This window comes from Rhipicephalus sanguineus, chromosome 8 (genome assembly GCF_013339695.2).
Source record: "Rhipicephalus sanguineus isolate Rsan-2018 chromosome 8, BIME_Rsan_1.4, whole genome shotgun sequence".
NCBI lineage: Eukaryota > Metazoa > Arthropoda > Arachnida > Ixodida > Ixodidae > Rhipicephalus > Rhipicephalus sanguineus.
This window is the reverse complement of record NC_051183.1, coordinates 76,378,558-76,387,502: the sequence shown is the minus strand read 5'-3', so window position 1 is coordinate 76,387,502 and position 8,945 is coordinate 76,378,558. Positions and strand designations below refer to the sequence as shown.

Here is an 8,945-nt window from a genome sequence, read left to right as displayed (position 1 = left end):
CCAAAGGAATGATGAAATTCACTTCGTCAGACGCTAAAGTCAGTTCTCTCCAACAGCAAGAAGCCCCTTAAATATGCCATAGTGTCCACGCGACTTATTGTCTAAGCGTCTACGTGATGATTGCACTACGAAACAGTTGCGGTAATCTTACAAAATTTCGATATTCTAGCTGTAGAATACACTGTAAAGGACTGTCCTTGTTTCTGACTTTGTCCTTAAGGTTATAGTGGAATACACAATACTAATGTCCAATGACAGGGCAGGTACGCCGGCAGAGCTTGCTGCAAAGCACTGGTGGAAACGATTCATTCAGTCATTGCCTGACACCGGAACTGTTGACACGTTGTCACCGTCTTTTCCTCCTCTTTCCACCGTCCAATCGGGAGACAGACGTTGTTCCTCACTATGCAGTTTGCTTGGCCCAGGGGCGAAGCCCGGCTTATGCGCAGAAGGTTGTATTCCAGGACGCACCAGCGATGCTACGCGAGCAGTCAAAGCTCAAGGCCTTGGATTCAAGTGAGGAACGTCTAATACACTACATCTATTCTACACACTTACCAAGGACAAAAACGAAGAAGAGAATCTGTATACTGCTGGCTGTACAATAATACAGTACCCCCCCTCAAGTGTACAACCACCTGATTCTCCTTGCTTCTACCGCTGCGATATGTCAACAACGACGGATGGAATCTCGGGGTGTGTTTGTTGGTCATCCTGGGCTTTTCAGAGAAACCCGCCAGGAATATGCGTTACAGTACGCGTTCTTAAAACAGCACGGTCGCGTCGAAATACGTGCAGGTGTGTTTTGACGGGAACTGGCTACTTCCCGATGCTACGGTTCGCCCTCTACTGTGGTTCTATTGACAAACTAGCCCACAGCTCTCGTCGATGATCAAATAATTAAAAAAAACATCAATGAGCACTTCGATTCCTTCAAGTGCCCATTCTCTCCTCCTAATCAGAAACCATTTGTTAAGTAGAATCCTAGAATGGGCTGCAGACGGAGAACGCCAATGACACTACAGGAAATCAGCACAGCGAGATGAAATTAACGTTATTCTTTTATGAACTGACTATTTCTTCTCACCTTGACTGATAACTGCCGAAAATGTGCTGGAATATACACAAGCGAAGGTTTCGTGCGGGCAAGCAGTGTTTACTACGTTCTAAACAAGTCTTTATAGATTTTTATCCAAGGTGGTCTGGTTCATTTGCAGGTCATCATAACAGGAGCAAAACCACGCCGATTCAAGGTTCTCTACATTAGAGCTGCTGTAAAGTTATTTTAATTGATCCATGTCGTGAAACATGGATGCTACAAATTTAGGTGTACATTACCGTGTAGTTGTGAACAGAAGCGATGTCCACTGAGGAAGGAAACTAAAAGAAACAGAAGGAACAAAACAAACAGCATTTTATTGTTTAATTCAATGAATGGTTTTAATTTTTCCGTTGTGTACAGAATCATGTTGCTAAAACTATGCCACGAAATAAACACAAAAGAACACAAGAAAACCGAAGCGGATGATCATCTGCGATAAAACGCGGTACTTTGATAACCACACATTTAAGGCAGTTGTCGAGACAGAAAAAAAAAGATGGTTCATGTCCTGCAAGAAAGCAGTTGTTGATCATTACCTATGCATAACGTTAAGTGACATGTTAAAATGTAAAAACGAATTATAAAACTTTTGTAAATTCTGCGAAAATAGTTTTTATTTTTGTGTAAACCTGAGGGTTCATGCGTCACCTGTAGCTTTGTCTAGTGTTCCTCGCGAACTATAGTACAAAGTAGAAATATGTTAAGATAAAATTAAGCCACACCGTAAAGATGGCAGAAATATTATGACATATTTGTGTACATGCGGGTAACACTAACTAGATGACGCGGTGGTGTGGCGTATAATGTTTTCTACAAGTAATGATCATTAACGGCAGCTTGCTAAGGCGTTTCATTCATTAGATATTTCTGTGTTAGTGTTCATTAGAAAAGGTTGCGGAGCTCAATATCTTTCAATATCAATGTCTTTCTATTCTTCGGAAAATATGTTATGCAAAAGATCGCATTGATCTTGAAGTGTAAGCTGTTCGAATTACCATGCCATTGACCGCGCAAAAAAAGGAAATGTCAATGTCATAGACTCTAATAAAATTTCTTACTCATTAAATTGCATTAGTACACGCGAAGTCTACAGCACTTATAAAACGCAATTTTACACTACAGAACATGCAGTGGTTCGAAGCAATAAAACATGACTGCTAACACACTGACGAGAGCACCTCATCCATACAAGCGTTCAAGTACAATCTTGTAAGACGCACCGGTTACGGAAACACCACCATGTGCATCGACTGCACACTGGTATTGAAAAGAAAAACATGGGTCGAAGGGAATTAACACATGGGGCTAAAGGCAGCACATCCAATGAGTGATGATGAGTTTATACTATGTGAAGATGGAGTCATGAATTTCATGTCGAAGCAAGGCTACAACTTTGAAGCGATAACAGATTGGCGTAAAGGGTCGTCTGAGGGGAGAATCATAACCACCAAACACTTTCGTGACAGCGGACGTCTTTTTTCTGAAATAGCTTTTTTGTTAAAAAATGAGCAAAGCAAAAGACTCACTGAAGTTGCGCAATTACCCTTGAAGCTAGAACTTCGGGTGAACTGCGCGAGGACTGGACAAGAAAGGTGGCCAACGCGAGTGAAAATTATCAGGTTTCTGCTACCTCCTTTTTTCCCGTCCAAGTGTAGTTAACCCTAAGTTCAAATGTGTCAGCGATCCCAGCTGAACACCCTTCCTTCCGTAAATGTTCTCTTCGCGGCACGAAGTTCGCCCCTTTTTTTGAATAGTTTAATTAAAGTGGTTCGCAAAGATCACCTAGCAGCGTACACAAAGAAAGGGGATATTTCACGTCCATCCTGCTGGCAGTAACGAATGAACGAAGAGGGCATGTAATAACGAATACCTAACAATGTAACACAAACAGTCCAGAGAAATTCACGAAGCTATTGCACGAGGGACAAAATAAAAAACAAGCAGCAATGATGGAGCCACGTCAGAGGGTGCAAGATTGCAAGTTTTGCAGCTCTTGATGTGCCTCCTGAAAAGTTGCGTCATCAGTTGTTGCTTGCTCTAGACACGCATGAAGGCAAATGTCTAGGGTTCCGTGTAGAAATGAACAAACACTTATTCTTGTCAATGCACTAAAACGAAGTTTTTTTCGAAGGGCCACGCAGGTGACCTTACAAGACACTTGGAGCACACTGGCATCTTGTTCCGCAGCTAAACTGTGGAACTACAGTCAAGTTCCTCAAGCGCCCATCGCTTAACATGCGTTCATCTTCTCCAACCTATACCGGTATGAATTTTGATGCGAGAGCTGCATATCTTTTGTTAGGAAGCGTAGAGAAAAGAGAACACAGCAAAACGTAATCACAGTGATTTCCGACAAGTCGCATTGTTCTTCAAGAAGCCCCTAGAACATTTTGTAGTGATCCTTAATGACGAGTGCTTGCTTCGGCATGTGACCGCACTTGCCTTGCGCGCCCTTTAGTGTCATTCAGAAAGGATAGCATTGAAACGCACAAGTTTGGTATTTAAAGGTCCACAATCACTGCCAAGCAGAATAGTTACTTAGATGTAGCTTGACGGGTGATCTATGGTATGACGCATGCGTGCCTATTACTCAAAACTCGGAACGCTTGTACCCTACGTAACCACACCGATATCTTCCAGAGGGTGTCACGTAAGTCGGCCTTGAAAAACGAAACGAAAGGGAATGGAATATAGAGGTAATCACATAACATATAACAGAACCTCGAGATATGACCTTGTACGCCACGGCTCGTTCAAGCTGAAAATGTTGTTTTGAAGGTCATCTGATGAAAACAAACTCGTCCGTACGTGGAGGACGAGCCGCCGTATCTTGTGTTTGGAAGTTGGCCAGGAAGTTACTAGGCGGGGTCGCTCGGTCGCTGAGCTCGCCACAGCCTTCTTTCTCCACGTTACTGGAGTGAGCCACGACAGAAAAGTACCGGATGCAAAGAACAAAGGGGCGGAAGGTGCATCATTTGCGAGCTCGCAAGCCGTTGGCTTCCGGTACGCCGGGTAGGACCTCAGGGCTGCAGTAGTTCTCGAATACTTGAGGAATGTATTTGCACTTAAGTCGTATGCCCTAATTTTGTGCTTACAAGAGAACGGCAATGTGAAATACGAAAAGACAACTTCTCAAGAGACGTCGCCTTAGTTCAAGCGAAATAATTTCATGTCTTATGCATTAAACTTCAGCAGCCAGGTGCCCGGCAAGTCATTTAACTACTGGTGCAATACAACTCAGTTATGAAAGCGAATTTCGCTTGTGTGACAATGCAGCCTAGATGATATCGCAGATGTTATCAGTGAAAATTAACTTTGGGGATCGAAGCATGCTTGCGTGTTTTTTTTGTCGCTTGTAAGCTCCGCCGAGAATGACGTAGCGTAAATAATCCCACTAGCAGCACACGGCCCTGGAACCAAAGCCCGGGTACCTTAGAGAAAAAAATATCGCGAGGATAAAAATTTACCATGGGCATCTTAGAATAGGTCTCCAATCTAGTTTTCATGTTGCAGTGCACAAGAAACGATTAAAGGCCAATGACAGAGAGAATGTAGAGATGATTTGCGCAAATCTACAGTCAGGCTTAGTGCGTTTGTGGAAACGCTCAAACTGCGGCCATCACGCCTCTCTATCGCTGCCGGCGATTGGATTCGCGGCTGCGACCTCGCGACTCCCCCACACCGCGCCCCAAGGTGTTCTATAAGTAGCGCTGCGATCTCGATTTGTCAAGTGCGGCCGTTTCTAGCCCACAGACGGTTCGTGCTTCCTCGGGGTACGGCCCTGGTTCGCCTGCCACCGCTTGGGACGCTCGGATTCTCCGGGATCTTCTTTATTTTGAGGAACTCCGAAAGGAGGAGGCCCTAGGCTAGCACACCGGGTTTCAAGCTACGAGAGAAAACGAAATATATACAACGCACATCCACGCACCGTTTCACCGGGCTTGCAAGGTCTCGCGTGGACGTGCGCTTTCTTGAACTCAAGACGTGTACATCTGATCGCGCGAACGCTTTAAAAAGGACCCGTACAGCGACTAGCTGTACAGCACCTAATGTGCGCCTTCCAAATGGTGTTTTCCATGCTGCGAGAATGATACATCATTGCAAAGTGTCCTATGCTTGATCTCTGCTAATCGCGTTTGGTGTGCAACATTGATGCGGTGGCGTCATTCCATAAAGCTCGCTTGACACGCTACTCTCAAGAATGATGTAGCGGCTGGGTGGTTCAGTCAAAGCTCGTATGCGTATGGGACTGAAAAGTGTTGACGTATGGGACGAGGCATGCAATGTGAGTACGAAGTTAGGTTTAACATGCTCTTCCGATTGAGATGGCGATTAGATGGACACGACATGTTCATATCGACAGCAGTGTGTGCTGAAGCTGAAGCGCTGGTCAAAAGGATGGAGATAGTTCTTAACGAAATGATGGTGGAAGCTTGATGAAAAAACCGCCGACAAGTGCCGATACAAGTCGAATACAGTGATATCTATCTTCTGATGGTGGCGTTAACTGCTCAAGAGCCGCTGCTGTGATGGGCAGCGGCTGTCGTGCAGCAGCCGTAGACGGTAGGAAAATGTCCGTCGGAGGAAAGGCCTTGATAAGGTAAGCTGCTTGGTTCGGTTCTAGCGATGAAATCCATGATGATACGCTTACGATGAAGCTTAACGGCTTCCAACATATATGCGATAGAATCTTGGCGAATGGTACAGCACGAGGTGTTTGTCGGATCGGTAAGTGCGGAACGAATACGTACGTACAAAAGAAGGGGAAGAAAAAAGGGTGACACGAAGAGAGACAGCAATAATGAAAGGGCTGACGTCACGATGACGCATTGTCAGCGCAGATCTGCTCGCGTGCTCTCCGTAGAAGATGAAGCCCGAAGTGACAAGAGGCTTGTTACAGCTAGGCGTTCAGTGTTGAACCTTCTCGCATGCCGACTTTTTTTGTGAACTAGAAAACAAACTGAGAGAGTTTCTTGCTTACATCAATGCGCAACTTCACTTGTGACTGCCTAAAGCCACTTATATGGTGACTTTCATATCGTTTTGAAGCTGAAGAAAGATATGTCACCATCTCATGTGTTCACTTTCTCCTGGGGCTTAGTGGATGACACGAGTACCTTGTATTGAAGCCTCCACGCGACCACTGAATTCAGCTCTTGCTCCAGCAGTCATAACATCTCAACCGACACCCGACTGTGTATACAATGAACATAGTAAATGGCTAGCGTCTAGCTCGCAATTTCCTACATTCCAAAGCCCAGCGTAGTAAAAAAAAGAGAAAACTGAAACGACGTTGACCAAGAATCGATAAAATGTCTTAGAATGTATAAATGAAAATTTCGCAGCATCATCGTGCTTTAGTTTTAGTCTCAACACACGATTTGCCATGAGGTGAGCAGCACGCCTTTAACCACTACTTTTCCTGTCTTCAATTGAGTGTTACGGGTGAGGCTCTATTTGTTGTAAATTTTTCCAACACCTTCAAAACTTCTGCCAGTCACTTCGGGCTCCGTTCGACGGAGAATCACAACGAGTGGCGATCTTCATATTGTCCACGGGCTTTCACCTCAACGGCGCAGGCTCAACACTCGAAGAAGGCCGTGTGCAGCAAGAACTCAAGTTCTCAGAGCGCTTCTGCACGTCAGGCAGACTTTTCTTTCGGAGTCCTCCGACCAAGACTGCGTAAAGCACTCCCGAAAGTTGCACCCTCATAGAGGCGAGCTTTCTTTGCACAGCTTAGTCATAATTAACGTGCATGAGCTCAACCCTGTGTATGGATCTGCGTGAATCCCTTTTGACGGCCGCTAGCGTTTACACGCGGGCGCATTTATCTACAAGAAAGCGACGTTCGCTTGCACAGGGTCTTGACGGGGAGCACGTGCAGAAATGAGGCTATTTCAGCGTAGCGTTACCGTTTCATGGTCACCGATACCGCCCGCTGCCGTTTCCGCGTGAGCAGTGTGGTTCTGGTAAGCATTGGAACGGTAGCGCTGCGGCAAAATACTCCATTACGACGATTAGTGTTGCGGAAAGAAAGCTCGCGTGTAGAGGAGGCAGACATTTTTCTCAAAGCTGTAAGTTGCCACCGTGCGCACTCCTCGGGTGACGTCACGGCGGCTTCTATCGGGGCGCCCAGGAGGGAACAGGAAGGCGTGTAAGTTGGCCTGAACTCGAACATGGGCCGTTCCGCCATTTTCGCGGCCGCAGCCTCTTCTAGGCCGCTTCTTAGATCTGCGTTTCGCTGTTTCCTTCGCCGCTGACGAAGTTCTGTCCTCCGGGATTCGCCCCGTAGTCCGGCGGCGCCGAGGATCCCGGAGCCGCGATGCCGCTGGGTCGCCGCATGTAGGAGCCCTTGCGGCCGGCCTCGCCCATCTCGAGCTCGAGCCGGGCGTGTTCGGCGTCTATCTTGTCCAGCTCCCCCTTGGACAGGTGATACACGATCCCCGCGCCAAAGGCGTCGCCGAGGACATTGATGGACGTGCGAATACGGGTCCCTGCGAGCGAGAAAACAAAGAGTGTGAGGTGGTGAGCATGCTCTGCGTATGCATTTGCGCACGTAGGCATTTGGAATCCATGTCAGCATATTTCTTTCCTTGATTTAAAAGCAACATTCGCACGAGTTTGAACACGCCTATCAATCTGCCACATATGCAATTCCTGTAATTGAATCTTAATGAATAAAGCGTTCACACACGATTCATTCGATAGGATTGATGAAGAACTTTAGTGTGGTGCTTTGGCAGCGGAAAATTTCGTGGGGACCCAGGGATGTTTCGTCGGCACTGAGGGATATGCCCATTTGTGAAATCTGCATAATGGGAATACTGATCATGAAGCTTAGAAGGAAATTTGCACTAGCTGGTTGAACTGGCTCGTCATGAAGCAACGTAAGGGACGCCGACATGGCGTTTACTTTTTCCGATTCTCGCCTCTGGCATATGCATCATCATCATCATCATCTATTTAATATCAACTGCGGGACAAATTGCCCTCCTTGCCCTCCCAGTGTTTGCACGCGCTACCCTCCGAACATCATGATCAGCCTATCTGATATCTACTACCGGACAACTGCGCTCCCGTGCTTGCACGCTCTGCATCTTGACATCATCTTTCGCCTCATCTGACATCCACTGCAAGAGAAATTGCCCTCCCGGTGTTTGCACGCTGCACTCTTGGACAAGTACAAGCACGAAGTATGGCTGTTTCTTGCGCGAGGAAATAACGAAGGAAGGGCCAGGGGCTCCCTGGACCCCTTCCTTCGGTATTTCCTCGCGCAAGAAACGGCCATACTTCGTGGCTTGTACTTAGACATACTGAACCGACTAGCCGCAACGTGTACTTCTAGACTACACCTCTTGGACATCATCAATACAACCATCGACTGCGCTTCCGCCTCTTGGCAATAAAGCAGACCACAAGTTCGGCTGGAGCGCATAGAACACCAAATGTACTGATGCCATCTAAATCAGGTCCTCAGTCGGGTAAATAGACGGGCCTCGGTGAAACAACTTACGAAAAGAAAGAGACTGTTGATTGAATCACCTGGACGCCTTCTCCGAAAAGCAACTGGCCGAGTAGTCAATTGATGTTCACGTTACATTACGTTACGCGGGCCTCGATGTCACGTTACGCGGGCCTCGTTTTACGCGCGAAAAAAGTACGAAGTTGAATAGTATTGTTCTGCAAGCAACCAATTTCCGCGCTTCTTGTATCCTCTCCGACCACTCATTTGACTCCTTGTGTTTCGGAACAGTAATGCGCAAGTTACACGCTCACTTAAATTAAAGAAAACGCGAAATGCACATAAAGGAAGAATTACTGTCGCTTGCTCAACTGAAGTACC

At 46.4% G+C, this 8,945-nt stretch overlaps 1 protein-coding gene across 3 annotated transcripts in view; it reads right to left on the bottom strand.

The window, feature by feature from the left end:
- Positions 1-1,396: 1,396 nt before the first annotated feature.
- The window catches only part of LOC119402112 (excitatory amino acid transporter), a 158,874-nt gene continuing 151,325 nt past the window's right edge, over positions 1,397-8,945 (bottom strand). For all 3 annotated transcript variants that reach the window (XM_049418501.1, XM_049418500.1, XM_049418499.1), the window contains exon 11: positions 1,397-6,768. The gene's annotated coding sequence lies outside the window, so the exon portion shown is untranslated. The remainder of the gene's footprint in view (positions 6,769-8,945) is intronic.